The sequence below is a fragment of the Nomia melanderi genome, chromosome 7 (assembly GCF_051020985.1).
Source record: "Nomia melanderi isolate GNS246 chromosome 7, iyNomMela1, whole genome shotgun sequence".
Classification (NCBI taxonomy): domain Eukaryota; kingdom Metazoa; phylum Arthropoda; class Insecta; order Hymenoptera; family Halictidae; genus Nomia; species Nomia melanderi.
In genome coordinates, this window is record NC_135005.1 from 13,483,259 (window position 1) to 13,503,079 (window position 19,821).

At 50.4% G+C, this 19,821-nt stretch overlaps 1 protein-coding gene and 1 long non-coding RNA gene across 4 annotated transcripts in view; one reads left to right on the plus strand and one right to left on the minus strand.

Annotated features, from left to right (window-relative positions):
* The window catches only part of Pdk1 (Phosphoinositide-dependent kinase 1), a 678,796-nt gene that overhangs the window by 24,751 nt on the left and 634,224 nt on the right, over positions 1-19,821 (minus strand). The gene's annotated exons all lie outside the window — the stretch shown is intronic.
* LOC143174743 (uncharacterized) overlaps positions 1-19,821 on the plus strand; it is a 58,002-nt gene that overhangs the window by 11,446 nt on the left and 26,735 nt on the right. Inside the window, exon 2 of the long non-coding RNA XR_012999039.1 lies at positions 12,687-12,723. This is a non-coding gene — a long non-coding RNA (uncharacterized LOC143174743). The remainder of the gene's footprint in view (positions 1-12,686; positions 12,724-19,821) is intronic.

Genomic DNA, 19,821 nt, shown 5'->3' on the forward strand with positions numbered 1-19,821 from the left:
CACAATGGCCGGTAAAAGCCGGCCCGGCGGAAAGGAAGGAAAAAGAAGCGTGTTGCAGCAGCGGGCCGAGTATCGGCGGCGCACGGTGACCGATAACGGGCGGGTGCCACGCTCGTCCGACAAATAAATGGAAAGAAAGGAAAGGAACGGAGAAAAAAGGAGGGGACGAGAGAGGAGAAAAAAGAGCGTTGTATTTCCACCGTTTATCGGCTGTTTACGACGGCTCCTTGGTCACTTACTGCAATATAGTAAACCGCGTAGGCCGCGTGAATCATTCGTGGCCGGGTGGAAGGCAGTCCGATCTTCGAACCTCATTCACGAGGCGAGGCGCGGGCGAGAAGCGTGGACGCGAGCGGCGGTGCGGCTCCCCTCGACCGGTGCCTGGTAGAATTTCAGAAATCACGCCGGCCAATTAAGCTTCGAACTTCGGCCACGCGATCCGCCGATAAGGTGCACGTGAACGAGCAATGGGCTCCGAAATAAAGTATATGCGAGGCGTCTGCGAGCCGTCTGACCGTGTTCCGAGCGGAGCGAGGCGCGCTCCTATCTGGGCCGAGCGGCTGGGGAACGGGGTCCGCCGTGTTCACATGCAATTCCGCTTTTATTTCCTAGATAACGACGCGATTCAGCCGTGCAAAGTCTACCGCGCGACAACGTCTGGCTAACGGTTCCCGGACAGGATTGAAATAACAAACGTTTCGGCGGTTTTATCGCCGCTCGTCGGTGGCACGCGGAAAGGAGGATGTCGACGGTGTGGGTTGCGCCTGATGCTGCGGGAATCTGGAACGTTCCCAGTTTCTACAACTCTTTCGTACCAGGGACAAGTAATCGACGGATAATTATTATTTGGCAAAGATAGATGGAACCGATTATTGGTTATTCGACGGCGAAGATAGGTAGAAACAAACACCGACTACTTGCAAGCGAAGATAGAAATGATTATGAATAATTTGGTAGTAGATAATCGGAAACAATTTTCAATTACTAGTTACGAAATTCCTCGCGGTACATTATTATCTAGTTATTCGTGTTAAAGGTTTCCATACGGCACCGATCGTCCTACATATTGTGATTGTTTCGAAGCAATTCGGAAGCGCCGGTTATCGGCGGCAACGGCGGCCAACTTGTTAATCGTCGAATTTAGAAACAGCACGACGAAAATACATGCACAGCCTGTTTATCGTTTGTCTAATCGCGCGTGTCCGCGGCGGTTGGGGGGCGGAGGAGCACGAGAGGAAAGATACGGGTCCCGTTGGTGAACCGCGGCCAGTCTCTGTTGTGTTGTTCTTAATCGAGAAACAAACAAGCTCGCGCGCGTTTCGCGACCGTCGCGCGAGCCCGCGCTCCGCGACGGCCGAGTAAACAGCCTCCAGTGAAAAAAACGTGCACGCGCGCAAAGTCCATTTATAATGCAGCCCGCCGGTATCTGCGACGGCGGAGCCTCGATAGAACCGGCGAACGAACACGACCGGCCGCGGTAAATAAGTTTACGAGCGAACTCTGTGCCCGTTCCCGGCCGCGAATTAATCAGGCCGACGATGGATCCTTCGCGGACCGGTGCCGGCCGCGTTCTCAACCGTAATTTACAATATCCTCGCTCGATCGCGCCGGACAAACGATCCCCGCGTTACCCGATACTAATAATAGACGCTAGAACGCGCGCCGATTATTTATGACACTGTTACGCAACCGGTTCAACGTGCGGCACTAGAACGAGGCGCCACTGCCACCGCAGTCTCTTGAAATTCTTGGGGGTGGACGATCGTCGCAGAATTAACGCCCGTGCCTTTGGCAATTCGAATCCTCGAAGAGACATTCGGCGATCTAGTGAGAATTGTGTATACTTTATTATCTTCTCAACGATCGACCACCGATAGGATCGTAGTCAGCTGATCGAGCTCGCTAGGAAGACGCCAGCGCCATTCGCGAACGGACACGTTCGCCTTCCGAATGCAACACTAAAACTGTCGGCTACCCGGACGATCTATAAATCTCGCGCGTGCCCCGGGAAACCTGACATTTTCCGAAGCTACGGCGCCGGGAATGGACGGGACGGAATCATCCCGGAGATTCCGATACGCGAGCACGGGGCCCGTAGTCGATGTACCCGCCGGATTAAAAAGAAGATCGTTGTAATCCGCTTAAATTGATCCGGCCAGCCGGAGCCATTGATCGATCATCGCGCACCTTTGCTCCGTTCCTGTCTACTTGGGCCGGTTCACCGGAAACTAGAGCGCACTTTTCAACTTCTCACGGGGAAACGATGGGAAGTCGGAGTCCGCGATGAGGCGCGATGCGCGACGAAAACGGCCGCGCTGTGCCGACTGTCGGCCCAGCCTCGATCCCACCGATTCGATCGCGGTGGCGGCGGCGGCGGCGGCGTCTCGGTGGCACCTGTATTGCTGTCCGGCTGCCAAGCGAATTTTGGCAGTGTTATACTGGGCCACCAGCACGAACCTCGCATGCTCGCGTGTCGCCGGGGCCGACGCGACGCTCCGTAGCTGCGCTGAATGATTAACGCGATCAGATTAAGGGTAATTAGCGGGGTTAGCCGGATTAAGGGCGGCCGGCGCGGCGGGAGTGGATGTCTGTTTCTGGGTCGCCGATCGTTTACGAATCGAACGCGAATCCCGACGCGCGGAAAGAAAATTATTCAACCGCTGAGTTCGTTCGAGTGATTAATGAATTTTACCTCGCGCTAGCCGGTACGCGCCGGGACCGTGGAATGACCGATGAGGTGACACGTTGTTACACAAAGAGGGGTAAAGAGAACGGGAAGAAAAATGTTCGCGATACGCTTCGTTTTCCGGAAAATCGAATATGAATATTCCTCGGGGACGCGTAATATGGGACAGGTCATGTGTTCATCGGTCACATTTTCTATTTACCGTAAACAATAGTACGTAAGTAGGTATGTGCGTCAGAGATAAGTTTTCAAAGTCGGTTCTCAGGTAAATCGAGGCTTCCCCGAAGAACAACTATCAATCATTGTTTACCGGCTGCTTCTACGAACGGTAAAAATGTTGAGCGGCGAAATTTGCATGAAAAGACCTCGCGATAAGAGGGGATATTTGAAGGTCGCCGAGGGTCAATATTTAGAGAATGCGCCGCAGGGAGACGAGCCGATGCGGGGAGTTATTGTCTCAGCCGCGGAATCTTTGATCGATCGTGGGTGGCCGCGTCTATTCGCCGGGGCGACTTCCGGCGCGTCCCACGGACCGCGGGCAGAAACGGACAGGTACACAGAGAGGGCCGCGTGGGTGTGCTTGCACACGGGGTGACCTGATTTGTATTCGCTGACGGAACGCCGTTCGCTAACTCGATGAAAACCCACATCTTCCGAGTTCCGTCGCTTCTATTGGCCGCGCATTGAATACGAAAGCGAGCGAATTGTCTTAACGCGGACAAAGGAACCGGTAATTTCCCGGAGTCCTCGTATTCGGCGCGATATCGAAATATCGGGCAGCAGAAAGATCGTGGGGGACGGGTGCTGCCCGCCAAACGACAAACAGGAGACACGCTTGACTCTTACTACGTGTCATTATGCAGCGGCACGTGGATTATTGAACAACTTTCATCTCGGTTTACTGCCTCCAATTATGGCACTGATATACGTCCCGCTAATCCGTCCCGGAATGCACCGAAAAAAATTCATTAATCATTACGTAATAGACCACTATTCAAAGCAGCGAGTCTCGTGTCGTTTACACAACTGTGCGACGAACTCGACCCTGCTGTCGTTCTTTGGTTTTCCCTCGGCTCTGTTTGCGTTTTCATTCTTTCAGCCACATTATCCGCGGGATTGTCCGATCTTTCACGAGTCTCTCCTTCCTCATTCGAGATTATCATTCGATGAGGAATCATCATGTTCACAATACAAGCTTTCATTTTTGCACACCTTTGACTGCTGTTATTACCTAGCAAAGTAAGCTAGGTTTCCAGTAATAAAAATTCATGATCGTTACATACACGGTGATTGGTCTTTTAGCTGCGTACTCCATTACAAGCGTGACGTGTAATCAAACCTGAACTCATTATCTCCAACATACAAATGGACTATAATGAAGCTTCAACCATAAGTACGTAACACCTGATTTTTTAGTTAACCGACGAAGTTACTTGAAAGTGGAAGCATTTCACGTGTCCTTCGGTACGTTGGCCGTCAGACGCCACAGCATGGTCCCCGAAGCCGTCACGAGACACTCGGTCATGGAATTTCAAACAAAATGCGCGGGATTTCATGCCAAGCCGAAAACGAAGGCGCACCGATGTAATCCTCGCGATAAAATCCCATTGTTTGTTCCGACGATGACGACACGGCGGCGGTTTTGAATTCCCCGTGTCCGCGTTGCACGGCCAGACCCCGTGACCGAAAATCGAAAACATTCAACGGCTCGCCGTGCGTCCTTTCGCGGCCTGTTTTCCGCGCACACGTGCGTCATCGCGCGCGCAGTTCACCGATAATGAGCGACCAAATCGGCGAACAGGCGATAGCGTGCGCGTTACACCGGGCTACGTCACCCGCGAGATTAATACGCGGCCGAGCCACCTGCGAAGCGCGACTGATTAGCGATCGAGCCGACGCGATCCGCTCCCGGCGTCGCGCCGCGCCGCGCGCCACCGAGATACAGCACGTTATCGAGACCTCCGCCGCGTAACCCGTAATCGCGCTTTTTTCTGCTTTTACTGTCGTAAACACTTAAACTCGGGGAAGGCGTCGATCGCCTTTGGAAAAGTTTGGAGAACTCCGGTGTCAAAGGGTATCGCGCCGGTGGACTGATCGCGAACCTTTGCCGGTTGTTGACTCGCGTCAAGTTTCAGGGTTCTGGAAACGTTCGGGATCCCTTACAGAAATTCGGAATTTTCGGTAATCTCTGTCCCGACGTTCCGCAGTGCCGCGAGTTTCTTTGGGGAGACCAAGTGGCGCGATTTTCGAAGTTCATTGTGAGAGAAGTTTCTGAAGTTTGGAATGTCTTGGGAGGACGATTGCCGGTTTATTTTGTTATTGACGGTCTATCGATGGTAAAGAGATATACACGCTTCGGTTGTGTGCTTCGGAGGTTGGACATCGACAACGGAAAAATAGTATTTAATAGTGTTGATAAGCCAAGAGGTTAACAGCATGATTGCGAGATGAGAGTAGATTGACGGAGATTTCTCTAATGGGTTTATCTTCTCCGAGTGCGTTGCCAGGCGTAGCAGTACACAAAAAAACTTCTTGTGAAGATACCGTATGAATTTTCATGAGTTGACACTGGTCAATCGTGAACGCGCGGACGTCATCCGAAACGAGCGAGCGACCGTCGCGAGGGCTACGAAGTTTAGGTTCAATAGTTAACCTACTTTCCAGTTGTCGTATCTCGCCGATGCATGGAAAATTTCAACGCGGCCGCTAAAAATACGCGGAATATCGCGGCGAGCCGAGATTTTCGGGGCGAGGACCCATGTTCCGGGGGAAGGGTCCGCGCCGCGTTGCAAATAATGTTGCATCAGCGGGCGCTAATTAATTATCATCAGGCCGGCGTTCCTGTCACCCGTGACCTTTGCTCGCGCCAAAAAAAGCGCGCAGAAGCAAGTGTAATATAATTGAGCGCGACGTGCGTGCGGAATTTAAAAGCTCGTACAAATATAAACACCGATAAGGGGCGACTGCGATGACATAAGTGTTCACGGACGGGGGAAAGTCGCCGTCGTTTCTCGGCGGAACCGCGAAGATGTAACCAGTTCGTCGAGAAATTTAATTTCAGAAATAAAACACAATCAAACAGCGACGACTATACGCCTCAAACTCGATTCAAACAGACCCAACCTACATTCGAACGGAAAACTGAAGCAACTCGAAAAAGAACTACACGTTTCTCTGGAGAAATAAATGTCTGAAAAAATGATTTTAGGTTACATTCCTCCAACCGGTTAAGGCGACCGACCGCGACGTGCTTCTCCGGGTCTATTATTAATCCGTACTGCACACAATTGTTTCATAACCGCGATTACACCATATTTGAACAACAATTCGAGCGACGGAGACACGAAAGCTGAGCTGTGGTCTGGCCACCGTGCAGAGTCGGTTATCCAGCATCGATCCGATCGAACGGTCCCGCGGTGGAGCCGCTCGATCGCTAAAAAAGACGCGAACATACCCGCGAAACGGTTCTATCCGGCCTGCCAAAGAATTTAGGCGGATGGATGTGCGTCGCGGTGCCGTAAACGCCGCTCGTAAAAGCAGCCGTAAAAGACAGCTATAAATGAGGCCGCCTCGGCACGCAAATGTTCGTAGCATAGATTAGTTAAAGGAAAAATAGGAACACATGTTTACATTCACAGAATCGCATTTACGACGCGCGTTCGCGGATTCCTCTGACGTAACGACTCCTCGCGAGCGAGCGAGCGCGCGTAAATGCACGACCGGCTGAAAAATATTTGCGCTCCTAACGAGACCGTCCCGCGACCCCCCTCGCCGACGGCTATTCAAAGAGGGCCACGCGCGGGCCCGTTTGATCCGATCGTGTGTTCCTTTTCTTCGCCCCGTTTTTTTCTCGCGCGAATACGAATGTTTCCGGAGCCGAGTCTCGGAGCAGGCTTCGCGCACTCGCTGCACGCGTGGCTCGATCTTTGGCCCAAGGTGCGCCGGCGCGAATCACAAAACAAGGAGGCTCTCCGCGGACAGCGCGAATTGATATTCCGGAATAAATTGTCGCTCGTGAGATTTCGTTTTTTAGAAAATCAAGGGCAATCGCGGAACGAGCACGTGGAGCGCACGTGATCCTTACACGGATCGCCAATTTAGCTGGACAACATTCGAAAGAAGCTAATCTTTTACATTCAGCTATTAATATGCTTCGCATATATCAGATATGAGTGAATTTGTGTATACATATGAACAGGAATTTTAGTTTTATAACAATTAGTTTGTTTTTGTTGATTAAATATATGTTGAAGTATTTATAGTTATGTGTAAGGTACAAGTAAGTATAATAATGTAATATGCAAACGATATGTGTATTGCTTGTTAGTATGAATGGTATTATTAATTGTGTCCTTTCAATAATATGTATAATTTAATCAATATCCGTAGCATCTGAAGATTCAGTTACTTTTTCTCTAAGAAATTCATTTTCATGGTAATAAATGGCAAGTTTTTCTATGAGACGTTATTTCTCAGTAGTATTTCTCTCTTTATTACAATTAAAATTGCAACGAACGAAAATACATAGACGACGCGGAAAACAGATCCACCAAACGGTCGACTTTAGACAGGCACCAAGACTATAGATCATTGTAGAATTACTTTCAATCTTTCCCCGTAACTTCTCATTAAAACGAAGCGGTTCTATGATAGTCATAAAAATGACCTCCGTCCAGTTGAATTGGCAATTCATGACACCATGCGCGGTATCTTCGTTGCCACTCCGGTACCGAGTGTTACAGATATAGCCTGCGGTGCGATTTATTTTCGACAATAATCGTATGTAAACAGATAATTAGAATCTGACGGGGTCGATGGGGAAACTGACGATATCGCGCGATCGTCAATATTTACGGCTAGTAGACGCGGCGTCCGATCGCCGGACATTCCGTTCATGCGATCGTCAATGAACTCTCTACGATTTCTTCGAAAGTTCGCGTTTACATGCTCGATTTATCGGTGACCGGGTATTTATCGTATTCGCGAGCAGTAGCACTGCCGAGATAACGCGCGGCGATCGCGAGCGAGCGCCGACGATAGAAATGCGTTCCCGCGTACCCGTAATAATATAATATCGGCTCTCGCCGCGTTCGCGACCGGCACGCCGGACTTCTGGTTCTGTTCGGCGGCTTTCGAAATCCGAGTTGAAATTGAAATCCCGTGTAAGTAAGTGCATCGCTGTAACCGGGCTCGTAATATACTTGCAGTCGGCGGCGATCGTGGCGCCGGGTATCGTTTAATTGCACCGTTCCGTTAAACCTGTTTGCCATCGAAACAAATGAAACCTTCCGCCGCGCGGACGCCGGACCGTACCGGGAAAATTTCCGGGGAACATCGCGCGCGGGTAGCAGCGCCGACAGCTTCAACGGCGCGGCGCGGCGCGGTCGCGAGGCGAAAAACGTCCGGGCATAACACTCGATAACAACTAATTGGACGGACAAGCGACAAATTGATGTTTACCGCGACGCGTGTAATGACACGCAATTACGATAATGCCGAGTAATTGCACCCGAGATCGGTCTATCATCGAAGAAAATGAGTCGACGGAACGCGAGACGCGATTTTCGAGATCGATTTTTTCCCCGGTCCTTCCGCCGGCGAGTTCTCTTCGCCGCAGCGGCGAGACTGCGAAGCGAGTGGGAAAAACGGGACTCGAGGGAGCAGCGGTTCAGGCGGGTCAGCCGAAACGCGAAGGCACAAGAGGAGAACGCTTCTAACGAGGCTCGTTCGCTTTATTGCCGGCTGATTGCCGCGTTTCGGCACCGGCCCGGCGCCGATGGATTCGTAAACGAGGCCGAGGAAAAAAATGTATTTTTAACGAGGCTGATTGAAAAAGAGCGCGCGTCAGCCGCGAGCGAGCGAGCGAGCCCGTCGAGCGGACCGCGTCGCGAAACGAGCGCGAGAGCTTTTTATACGCTCGCCGCGCCGCGCGAAAACAACAAAATGACAACAACGGCGCGGCTTCCTCTCCTCGAGTTTGACGTCTCAAGGCAGCGCATCGCGCGGCTCGCGCGAGCCTGCGATGCGTCGAGGCGAGTGTTCCGCGATTTCCGCGTCGGAAACGCTTGTGTACGTGCCAGCGGCCGCGAGCTTATGACACGTTGCTAAACCGTTTCGAAAAGGCGCGCTTTCGAGCCAAACGGAGCAGCGGATGTGCGTTTCACGCGATCTTGATGCGCGACGGAAGATCTGAGTAACGATTAGCTTCGTTTTTTTCTCGTCACCTTATGCTAACCGTCAAGTTATCCTTGGTTAACCCAAAGACCTACGAAACTCAAATTCTAATCGTAATCATCGCTGTTGTGCTCGTAACAAACTGTCGCCACGCAGCGAAACTGTCGAAATTCGACCAACGCAATCGACCACGGGTCGCAAAAGATTGAGTCTCGTATTTCTACAGATCCGTGAAATCGCTCGTGATCAGCGCGTGCCTCGGCCACCGTCCATCGCGTGAAGGAACACTTCTGCCCACGAACGAGCGACCCGACCGCGAATAATGCTCCTTTGATCAACCGGCGCATGACCCACATACGGTCCGCGCGTCGATTTTGGCACGGACGTTCGGCAGCGCGAGAGACAGGTCGGATTTAATGCAGATGTCCACATATGGGTCGAATGGGCACCGACGCGACCGTGGCGCGTTCGTTCAAGCCGGGCCAGTTACGCTCGCTCGGGAACGTGTAATTACATCTTCGGAATTCCCGCGGCCGGACCGGGCCCCGACGAAGCCGTTTGATGAATGTTTATGGTCCGGCAGGATTTAAAACGCCACGGCGTTCCGCGACGGGAGTTAAATACGAATTATTCAAAATATATCGGTGCTCGATCACGCGGGGATCGACGGGCTAATCGAAGCGATTAACGGGGCCCGCTAATTAAAAGCACACAGACGTAACGCAAACAGTTCGCGCCGCGGCGCGGCGCCTTTGATATTTCGCTTTCCGAAGGACAGCCGCAGTCACCGTCCGCTTTCCGATGGATCGACGGATGGAGAATCACCGGCAAACAGAGCGCTGGATATTTGTCAATAGCACCGGGCTTCGTTGAAATTTAAATACAACTCTGTTTGCGGCGGGGAGTCCGCATTGTACCGCGAATTATACGTTCTTCCGCTTCGCCGGAATTTCTTCGGCCGCCTCGATCCCGCGGGTAATACGCCCGACTCTCTGTAATTCCGCGGCGAGAGTTATTGCAGACGAAATCGCGGAGAATCGTGGTCGAATTTGGGAAACGGTTCACGCTGCTGATGGAAATGTTTCGCAGTGGATTCAGCGCGCGGTTAGACGGTTCTGGAGGTCTCTTTTCTATTTGGAGTTTCATTAATGCTGCTAATACAACGCTGATGAGGTAAATACTGTGTACTAACAGGACTCATTAATCCCTTGCCCTACGAATGATTTCTCAAGTTATTCGACTTAGCGGAAGAAAGAGAAATTCTAGGCATATTCCGTATCCACGTCTGCTCCGGAGTGTAGTCATTGATAACAGAAGAATAATATTTACCTTGAATTCAAAGGAATTGAGTAATATTCATGCTTACTGAATTCTGGTTAAAATCTCCGTCACGAGTGTAACGCGTGATTGCGAGGCGAGGGGTTGAAGGAATATTATTCGAAGATAACAAACGATGCCCAGGAGGAGAAGAAGAAGATTATAAGTAACCGGAGTATCAAGTGCACGTTGAGCCAGACAAAATGCATCAACAGATGAATGAACATTATTGACATAGTTGACCGTTCGATTGAAACAATTGAATGATCCGTACAGCGAGCACTGGCGCGCAATTACAACTACGGAGTAATGCCCTAGATTTACGAACAGCATATCGATATTAAATCCCTCAATGGCGCCGTGTACGCACACGAATATCGCCGGCCAGTCTTTTCACCGGCCGCCATTCGAATTCCCAGAGCGTCCGGAAATCTTTCCCAGTTTCCCGGCGTGCCCCGCGGAACCGATCAGGAAAGTCCGTTTCGCGCGGAACGCAAGGTGAATCGGGAATGTCGCGATCGTCGTAGGCGTCGGAGTCAGACGGTCGGCGCGGTAACAAAGGACGACGACGACGACGGGTCGACGAAAAATATCGTAAAAGTCGCGCCGGCGTAAATATTTTGTACGCGCGCCGCGCGCAAATACTTCGATTAAGAGGAAAACGAAAGCGGGTTTCGGTTCCGCGCACGACCCCCACGCCTCTTCGCCTTATCGGCGCCGTTAACGAGAGAGAGGCCCGTTTCTCGATTCCCGGGCGAAATTCGTTCGGAAACTTTCCCGTGTGAAAACAAGATTACGATGCGGCGAGGCGGCTTCCGTTCCGTCGCGAATCAAAATATTACGCGTACGTCGGTCTGCAGGTGAGATTGCGAATCGAGTCGGTGTTCATTGAATAGAATCCCTCGCGGAAGCGTCGCGCCAACGAAGAAAACTTTTAACCGAATTCGACGAACCTGAGGATTAAGTATTTCTAAAGGTAAATTGAATATCAATCGTTATCTCCTGGAGTAAACGTAAACATAGAGTAAGCGCAGAGTCTTCCCCTTTTCCCGATGAATGATGAACAATGGAATATCTCTGTCGAGCGCAACTGGGAAAAGAAGGGTAAGGGGTTAAAGGGTAAACGACGTACTTCAGAATCACTCGAAGTTCGTGGTAATCTATCAATTTACGTATCTGACCCGAGATACCCCGATTTCCGTGGATCTATATCGCGAGTTCGATCACTGACCGATCGACAATCGGGGCCGCAGCATTCTTCGTCTTTCGATGTAGTTAATTACCCTTCGAGTTGTGATGCCTATTCCTTTCCCTAGTACATTCATAGGACATTAAGTCCCTCGAGCGATCCTTAAGCGCATACTTCAGTGGCGCTTAACGCATTTCGTTTCCGTGAAAATGAAATGCGCGAGCAACAAAACAAATTTTATTGCCCGCGATACTCGCATTAATGGAATTACGCAAGGCGCTTCCTCTCCCGGGGAACGCGAAAAAACGGCAAGGGAATAATGGTTCCTCCGCGATAAACGTCGCGGCACGAACAAATCGAAATTTTTATTGATCGGTGTTTATTCTGCTGCGCTCGTAAACGGACAATAATAAGATATTCGGCCAAGGTTCGCTTCCTGGTCGGCCTCGCGTTGTTTGTTCACGTGCGACGATAGCGAAGCGGCGCGTACCCCCCGCACCGCTCGTCGCGGGCGTTATTTTCAGCCGCTGCGAGGCTTAAGCAACAATCAGAATTCATACCGCGCCGGCCGCCCTTTGCTTTATCGTTATTGCATTTTCGAACTCGGCAGGGCCGTCTCCCTTTCGCCCTCGTATCTCGCCCGGCGACCTCCGCCACCTTCGACCCGCCCCCGCAATAACGTCCCAGTCGCGCCGCGTTCGAATTATGCAACCGGGAATATAAAAAATGCAGCGGGCATCGTTCGCGGATGCGGCGGACGCTTTGCATACCGGCGAGAGAATCCATTCTGGTTTCTAGCGTTATATTGTGCCGTAAAAGCGCGCGGGGGATGCATTACGCGCACGCACACCGGCCGCATGCGAGGGCACCGGCATGCGCTACGCGAAAACGCATCGTAATGACAGCCGTAAACAATGGCTCCCGGAAAGGCTGTGAGGAGGGCAGTGATTGGGCCAAGGGGAGCCGCGTTCCGAGCGTGCTTTCGCGACATCATCGACGGAAGGATGAACCGCAACGGATCAACCCTGTCCCGCGATGACAAATTGGCTAAGCCGGCGCTTCTTAACGCGTCGAATAACGCGGGGGTCATGGGTGACCCTCGCTAAATCGAATATGCGCAATTTATTCGGATAGAGGAGAATTATTTGACGATTTTTCTGTATTGCGAGCAACGGAACGGGAAGCTGCCGTGCTCAGCTAGATAAACGTGCGGGGAATGACAGTGGAACTTGACTGAATAATTTTATATTATATTTGATATTTCTCGTTGATATATAGTATTGTATTCTGAAGCAAGTAAGTTTCAATTTTTCATTTCAGATGACAAGTGTGGTCCCAGGGCGATATGTAGTTCGAAGTGAGTATAACGAACCTTTAGATTTGAATTTTGAATTATATCACAGAGCTGTAAGTGATAAAGAATCATTTAAACAAGATCCGCGGTAAAAGATTGTGGGAAGTTAGGCTAGACGATACGTCGCTTGGCTTCGGACGTTCTTCGATCGGCCGACGATCGGCACAGCGTCCGTGGAGAAACACATTAGCACGGTTCTATAAGGTGTTCAACATCATCAATTTTAATAGCCTTCAAGGGTAAGCATTGTGTGGTACTGCCTCCAACGGATATCTTTACAGAATCGTAATGGCAGAAGGAATTTTAATGTTTGCCGGCGTTACACACGGTGATTCTCGTTACTGGCAAATGTAAAGAAACAAGAATAAGATCATCAATTTTAATGGCCTTGAGGAGTAGCCATTGTACGGTACTGCTTCCACTGGTATCCCTCGTAGGATCATAATTCTGAAAGAAATTTTAATGTTTGCCAACTTTTACACTTCAGGATGACTAATCTCGCCTGCAAACACGCGATCGAACTTTATTAACTTGTCCACTGCCTTTCCCGATGCCATCAAATCTTCGGTATCCCATGGAACCTGTAATTCCATGAATTATGCTTCTTAGAAAACCGTGGAGGCTTCCATCATCGCTCGTCAAACAACCACCCTTCTGTTTGAATACAACTTGGCAAACCCTATTGACCAATCGCCATTAGAAGCGCAAACAATACGGAGCATTTTTACTCCTCCGAATCGCACCGATCGAACCGGACACGTAATTTTGACAATTACTTCGATCGACGAGTTTCGAATGTTCTCGAATGCGCGAACATTCCATTACGAGTTCGCAGGAACAAGCGAATATAAGGAGACGGCAGCCCCCGTAGCGACTGTTGCTGCGAAGATCGGTCATTGTGCTCGATATCGGCGTGGCTGCGATTGGAATCCCGTCAACCGATTGAAAACGAAAAAAAGGAAGAAAGCGGACGTCGCGACGGCAGCCAGATTAAGTCCGTCGAAATTTAAACGCGCCGATTCACCGGCGTTTTTTCTGAACGATAAAGCCGCTCGGCTCCCTTTATCGGGAATCGTTATCGACTCGGCCGTAAGCGCGACGAAAAACAGCGCCGTCGAGCGACGGGCAGCCCCGTTTTTCGGATTGATCCCCCGTCGCCGGGTCAAAGTCGACGGGGATCGATCGATTTTTCCGCGCAAACGGAAGCACCCTCGTGAATTTCGGAACGCGGACGGTCGCACGGGATCCGGAAGAAAATATTTACGCCTGGCAGCGATGTCGCCGTGGCCCGATAAGAATTGTCAGCGCGCCCCGGTTATGACCGTACAATTCCTAAATGAAATCCCCCTCCGTGCGACGATAGCGTCGCTTAGTTTACGGGGACGATCGGGATAGCGCACCCCTGCTGCGCGGCTGTGTAAGCGTCAGCCGGCCCGGAATCACGAAATGTTTCGTTTTCGTAATCCACGGAGATCGCACCGGAACACCGTGAAACGTATCAGATCTAAGGGTGAATTCTGTCTTTGTTCGGTAGAAAAAAGATCTCACATTATTGCACCTCGTAGTACTAGCGTGGAGATACGATGGAGTATGATAGAATAATAAAGTGTGTCGTAGGTTAAATGCATGCGACGCCTTAAAAGGTATATGGCGACTGGTATCAACGAATCAACGACGGAACCATTATTACTGGTAAATGAGAATTACGAATGCCAACACGCGACAACCGCTGACAATTTTAAGTGCAACTCTTCGACAGCAACTGAAGGACTGATCTCTCCATTATATTTTGTGGGAATAACGGTAATAAGAATGCATTGCGAGTGACAGGTAAGGGAGACAGAACGAGAGAAGAATCGTTAGATTAAGGTGAAATCACTTTCGGAAGAAGATGAATAGTATAAAGTAAGATTCTAATAAAGATTAATGATGGAAGTGAAATGAATGGCGAACAAGTCGAGAAAAGCTGCTGGAAGTCTCGAAGTCGGACCGACGGCGATAATGTTGCTCGAAAATAGCAACATGGATCCCGACGTAACGCTTTCCGTTAGACTTGCTACATTTAATCGCGGAATTACGCGGGAATATGTGCCGAGGACGTTATCTGAGGCTCGATCGACGATACCAGGTGAAGCCTCGTCGACCTACCGATGACATGGTCGGACACGGCGAAGATTGACCTTTAAACCGGTACATTTCGCGCGCCTTTCGCTTTCTTCGTGCCGCAATTGCGCCCGGGATCGTCGGAAATCGTTGGAAATGCCGCGGCGGGTTTCTAATCGTTCGCTTAATTTCCATCTCGGTTCGGCCTGATTGCGGGTAGATTGTGAACTAACGAGACCCGCGGTAAAATTGATACCCGACGTCCGGCGTCGCGAAATTGCGCGGCAGATTGCACGCGCGATACAGAACCCGCGGCGTATCTGGTCTGCAGCGAGCATTGCCATTTCTTGGGCCCGATCGCGTGGATTTCTCGTTACTAATTATCATCGTATTAAGGTATACGCGCCGCTTATTTGATCAACACGCGTGGAATGTGATTTTTTCGTGGCGCGTCGCTGCGGGGTGCTCCATTGCCGATCGTGTTGCCGCCGATCGCTAATTGTTGTCCTTTTTGGTGCTCCCTCATTAGAATAAATATTGTTGTTAACGGGCGAACACGGTCCTTAGCGTGCACGAGGTAAGAGACGCGGTAATTAGCCGCGAATGAACATCGAACGGCGTTTAAAGGAGGTACGAGTGCTGAATGAAGTGTTCGATTCGCTGGAATTATTCGCATTTATAACGACACGGTTGGTACAATTAAGTGAGCCGTATAAAGCACGATATTGTCGTTGAAAAGGCGATGCCTTGAAAGAAACTACGTAAGCTACGGTGAAATCGATAAGAACAAAGTCGAGTGAATTCCATTTGCAAACTGTACCTCTTGAATTGGTATCTCCCGATCGGAAAACTACCTAACGAGAGCGCAAGCACGAAAGTATTTAAAGGTTAGATGGAAAATAGCTTTAACCAGCGCTCAATTGATAATAACATTTGCGGGGGACGTCACTGGAGGCGTAAGTGGAGGGAGCAGCTCGTTCGGCGATGGAAAAGTACCACCCCTTTCAAGCATTCAAATCGCACAACAACGCGGGGAAAAGAACGGAAGAAGGTTTTAGCACCTGGGAACTGATTGCGCAGAGTGTTCCGTTTATCTTCTCCGCTGTAACGTCCCTTACCACGACACAGTTTGGTATCATAGGAGCCAATAGAGACACTAACACGAACAAGATAAGCGACGGGACACAGGCGAGCCGTGAGTCACGGCTAGAGAAGTGGACTCGAGGTGACCAATTGATTCTATCCGAAGCACAGCATCATCGCGAGCATCTGGAACAATCCTAGCTCCATAACAGAAAGCACTCTATCATGGGAACCAGAGGGGCCACCGTATTTCCCTCTGATCGAAACGCATCGTCACAACGGAAGACGCTGATTCTTCTCACCCCTATCGAGCCCCGGGCGAAATGGACCCCGTTTTGTTCCACGGTCCGAGTGTCGGCCATGTTAGACACCGGAAGAGGATAACCAAAGACCAACGTCGACTGGCACTCGTCCGTGTTTCGCGGTTAATGTATCCGGCCCGAGGTGGGCATTCATCATTTCCTAGCTTTCCGCCACTTTTTCCATGTAATTAATCACGGCCGGCCCATTGTTCGGCCGGTGATAACGCGTTATCGTAATCCGAGGGTGGATCCTTGGTACGAGGGCCGCGTATAAACACGCGCCGATACCATCGCGGAAGTTGACTCGCCGCGGCGATCGATCGACCCTTTCGTTCCTGGAAGTTGTCCGGACTCTCTAGCGCATGTACGCCCCCTCTATAAATTTATTTCGATGCGAAACGTGCGGTCACGACGCCGGCACCGTCGGCGGCGGCACCGGCGGCGGCGCCGCGGCTAAATGGCCCTCGGATACCGGGACGCGTGTATCGCGAATATTCCGGCACACGCGAGAGGAAGTCTGTCGGTCGGTACTGCGGTGGTCACCGGTGACCGGCGCCTTCGAATTGCTTGGAAATACGATGTTCGGTTTAATCGAACGATTAATTAGGCGAACGGAGAAACAGATTCGAGAAGAAATTTAATTCTGGATACAGAGAACTACTCGGTTAATCGTCTTACTGTAATTGCAATAAGAATCATCGAAGATGTATCATTAAAGGTATTTAACAACGCGAGTAACAAGATAATAGTGTAAGGCTATTGTGATGTCGGATCATCGGTAATTGGTTCGAACGTGATTTATCTTTAATGAAGTACAAGCAGCGTTATATAGAATGCTAAAAATTCTCGTGGCAGTCGACGCGTCAACTCGGCCGGCGATTCAGACGCAGACTATTAGGCCGGATTGCTCACTGACCGGGGACAATCTAATGAACGATAGATCAGGACAATAGTCGTCTTCGAGCCGCTCCGGATGACCGCGCGCCGAGAACGTGCGATGACTCGATCGTCCGTTCACGTGTGTCCGGAATGACAGCCGCCTATAAATATTCAGCATCCTCGCGTCGTTTATTTTGTCGAAATTCGATGTGTAACGCGACACTCCGTGTATACTCAGCTGGCGAAAGAGCCCGAGACCGCTCCGCCGATTTTTGGCGAAGTTGTATACCCCCTCGGATGTTCGATGACAATATTTTCAGAGACTCGTCGTTCGTGAAACCGATAAACTCGAGCGATTGCTCGCGTTAACTCAACGCGCGTTTCCCCATCAATTTGTAAATTTGGCACTCGAGTGTCGTAGCTTTTTACGAAGACGTTTATGAGTTATCGTATACGTATATACATGTATATACGCACACGCGCCGGGACTATGATTAATAGATCACTTTCCTGCTAATAGCGTTCTTTAAAGACCACGCTATTTTTTCCTCCGCGGTGTTCGACGCGTGTAAGTGGTTTCTCTTGTAATGTAAATGGCAGGGTTGTAACGTGTCCGAACGCATACGAGAATAAATAATAATAAACGGCGATATTTCGGCGGATCGAAACGAATGGGCCACTTTTTACGTGAATCGGACGGGTTATTCTTGTTGCGGACGCGGTGACGCGCGCGATCCCGACCCGAGGTACAGCTGTAAAGTTAATTGAGATGTGCAACACCGAGTTCCAGGATTTCACGGTGGCGCGGCCGTTCGAAACATTTTGAAAATTCGAGTTCACCGTCCACGGGTAAGACACTGTCTGGCAGAGGTCCCCCGTGAAATTCGATTAGCACGGTAGACGGTTCTTAAAGTCATCGTTGACGAGCCGCGAGTCGCATGAATTCGTAGCGACAGGTAGGTGAGAATAGACAACGGGGCCAGAATTATCGGCGATCTCGGTTAAATTTAGGCGAGCGGGGATGTCTCTTGGCACCATGGAATCGTCGCTCGATTATCCTGTACGGCGGAACGACGCTTGCGGAAGGCGAGCGCGAGGCGTGGAGAGGTTCTATTAAAAGCGGGACACCGGCGAAAATTAATCCTAATGCACGAAAACGGCGGACGACGCCGGTATATTTAGTTCGTCAAATGGAAGCCGTTGGAAATAGAACAAAAGCGAGCCGCTTTGTCATCCTCGAGAGAGGCTCTCGCGCGATACCGTGTGCAGCTCAGACGACGCGCGGCGCGTTCCATGAAACTGAATCCCAGAAAAATTGGGATCGCGGAAAACTATTTCGAACGCGGAGGACACGCCTCGGGCCTCGCGGGGACGCGACTGATCGCGCGCGTATTTTTGAGACCGATCTTTCGGGTAAATCTTTTTATAAATAAGCCCGATCGATACCGGGCTCCTCTTGCAGCGCTCTCGGGCACACCTATTGCGTGTTCGATGGAAATAGATCGCGACTCTTCGCATTTCGCGTGGTGCAACGGTCGCTCGTCCGAATAGAGGTGTGTTTTTCTTCGCGACTGGTCATCGCGTTCTGACTAAGCTCTAGACACCTCCCTTAATTAATCCTCCGTGTGCTCTTTCACCGTCAGGGATAAAACCTGATGTTTATATAAAATAAGACTTTATCATTCTATTCGATTTGTCTGAAGAGTAAAGGTGGGTAATAATCTCAATTTTTATCATGAATAATCACTACGATCGCGAAGGGTTAAATTAAGCTGGGAGAAACACGTGTTTGAACAGTCCGTGACATAATAATCGATAATAAACGAGGATTCGATCGAACGAAAAGGCTTGAGGAAGTCGATGCACAAACGTTATTCTTCGTCAGACGAGTCGCTCGTGGACGGAAACCTTCTGCAATATTGTTTGAACTCCGGTTCACCTTTCGTCGCCGAGGGAATCCATAATTTATCGGCGCGGCGCGATGTGGCGCGGCGTGGCCCACTAAATTCATACGAGCGACGCGCTGCCGTGCACGGACGGCAGAAGCAATTCGTGGGTTTGCGCGGGGCCGTCGAACGTTTGCGCCGAGCAAACGTCGTGAATACACATTCGGGGAGCGTTCTCCAACCCCTCGGCGGCCGAATATCGGGGCCCACGTGTCGATGGCACGTGTCTACCCTCGCGTAAACCGCGCCACGCTAGCTGCGTGCGGGCGGCGCGTATCTCACCGCGAACTTGGAAAACGTCAAGCTCCGTCGCGATAACGGAAAACGCACGGAGAAGACGCTCGGACCTCTAATTAACGTTTCATCGACCGAACACTCGAATCGATATTTGAACGTTTACTGAGATTTCAATTTCGGTATTACGATGTTTACCGATAATCCAAAAGTCGAAGTAAGCGGACAAGTAAATTTTCAGACTATAAAAGAAGAGGTAATTCAATGTTAAATAGAAGGCCTGTTGCGCGAGAGAATTTTTCCTTTGTCATTCGCTGCACTTTAGTGATTATTACGTTAAGAAGTTAGAAGTTCCAATGATTACATACAATAAGCCGGTATTCATTGGTTCCCACGTCCTTAGAATGCGTTATGAAGTTCAATACTGAGTTGCTCCGAGGAGAATCGCTCGATTAACTTTGCGGCAGGATAAATAGACCAGGAAGTTCGTAGCTGGACACATTTAATCCGCGGCGGAAAGGTTAGGTCGTGAGTGTCGCTCGATAATTGGTCGA